This window comes from Alosa alosa, chromosome 7, assembly GCF_017589495.1.
Source record: "Alosa alosa isolate M-15738 ecotype Scorff River chromosome 7, AALO_Geno_1.1, whole genome shotgun sequence".
In the NCBI taxonomy this organism is placed as follows: domain Eukaryota; kingdom Metazoa; phylum Chordata; class Actinopteri; order Clupeiformes; family Clupeidae; genus Alosa; species Alosa alosa.
This window is the reverse complement of record NC_063195.1, coordinates 7,909,642-7,912,141: the sequence shown is the minus strand read 5'-3', so window position 1 is coordinate 7,912,141 and position 2,500 is coordinate 7,909,642. Positions and strand designations below refer to the sequence as shown.

Here is a 2,500-nt window from a genome sequence, read left to right as displayed (position 1 = left end):
CACACACACAGCTCAACAGTAATCATACACACACACACACACACACACACACAGCTCGACAGTAAGCATACACACACACACACACACACTGATCGACAGTAATCATACACACACACACACACAGCTCAACAGTAATCATACACACACACACACACACACACACACACACACACAAAAATACACACACACACACACAGTTTCAATAGTAATTATACATACATACACACACACACACAGTTTCAATAGTAATTATACATACACACATACATACACACACACAGCTCGACAGTAAGCATACACACACACACACACACACACACTGATCGACAGTAAGCATACACACACACACACACACACACACATACACACACACACACACACACACACACACACAGATCGACAGTAAGCATACACACACACACACAATAATAATAATACACACACACACACACACATTAATATTTTCACAGCCTGGAGCACTTATATGGTCACACACACACACACACACACACAGCTCGACAGTAAGCATACACACACACACACACACACACACACACACACACACACACACACACACCACACACACACACACACACACATACACATACACACACACACACACAAAAATACACACACACACACATCCCACATAAGCACGTTAACTGATCTACCTTCATTAGCCAGGAAGCCCTGCAGTACACACACACAGATCCCTGCAGTATTGACATCAAAGGAGTAGAGTTTTGGTGATGGGAAGTTAACCCTTTAGGCGCCAGGTTTAAAAAAAAAACATCATTCGATTTTTTACATCAAAATTTCAAAAGGCCATGGCTTGAAAGTGGTCAGAGATAGTCCTACTGTAAATGTGAAAATCATTGAGTATGAACAAAAGTTTATGAAGGGGGTAAATGTACACATCTAATTTGCATATTATGACGTCACTGAATGACAACCACCTCGAATTATGCACATTTCAGTAAATACTGGATGTTGAACATATATTTGAGCAGTTTTGCTTACTTTTTGTCATTTCACCCACATAACACCTGAACAGGAAAGCAGTCACATGTAAACCAACAATAGTAAACTATTACTATTACCACAAACCTTATTCTATTATACAATTAGTAGCCTGGTCAAATCAGTTCCTATCGCGGGTGACTTTGTAGTTCTTCAGAGCCCTATTTTTACTACCCCTGCTGTCTTTACTACCATTACGGACACTATCGCCACCTTTACCACTGGCACCTTCTAGCTACGCTTGGGCAGAGTGGTCGTATAAGCTTGGTATGCTTAGTGAACACTGTCGAAAGATCTAAATGACGACCTCCATTCACAGACGAGCTGCGACTAGACGACGGCCATATTCTCCAAAAGGCAGATATTCTCCTTCAGAATCAGACTAGGTACATAACAGACCCAAGACTTCATCACATGTTAACTTTTTCTTCAACATTTGGTGTATTTCTGCTTCAATTTGTGCAAAACTATGGTCTGCCAAGACGCTCAGTTATGGAGTGAAAAATGCACGCCTTCTTTTGTGTTTCTGCTGTTGTTTTTCACATGCTTCCTGAAAACTTTGAAAAAAGGTTGAGCTTGAATCGAAGCTCTGGGTGTCTGCCAACTAGTGGTCAAGAGTACAAATGAGATTTACACTGTACTCATTCATCAGCTCTTTGTTTTGTGAATCAGTGATTTGTTTGTCGCACTTTATGACTCTTGGCGGTAAAGGGTTAATTAGTGCTCATTTACATTTTTGCATTTTTACCAAAAAATATGCCAGCTTTTGTGTTTTAATAAGATATGATGAGTCCTGAAACTGGCTTAGTGTCTTAGTGTTTGCACACACACACACACAAACACACACACACAGACAGACAGACACACATACAGTACGCACACACACACACATCCCTTCTCATATCCAACTATTTTAATTTCATATCAATTATTTACAACTACCACTATTCATATGACGCCAGTTGTGCTTTCTGGGATATTAAGTTTTACAGTGGTGAGGAGAACCTCAGGGCTTCACACACACACACCCACACACACACACACACACACACACACAGACAGACAGACACACATACAGTACGCACACACACACACACGCATGCTCACACACACACACACACACACACACACGCAAACTCACACACACACACACACATGCTCACACACGCACACATGCATGCTCACACACACACACGCACACACGCATGCTCACACACACACACGCGCGCACACACGCATGCTCACATACACACACACACACACACACATGCTCACACACACACGCACACACGTATGCTCACACACACACACACATATGCTCACACACACACACACACGCATGCTCACGCACACAAACACACACACACCTCACGCACACAAACACACACACACACACACACAAACACACACACACACACGCATGCTCACACACACACATCACACACACACACGCACACATGCATGCTCACACACACACATG

At 42.5% G+C, this 2,500-nt stretch overlaps 1 protein-coding gene across 1 annotated transcript in view; it reads left to right on the top strand.

The window, feature by feature from the left end:
• The window catches only part of LOC125297722 (microtubule-associated serine/threonine-protein kinase 1-like), a gene marked incomplete in the record, with an annotated part of 61,201 nt that overhangs the window by 7,516 nt on the left and 51,185 nt on the right, over window positions 1–2,500 (top strand).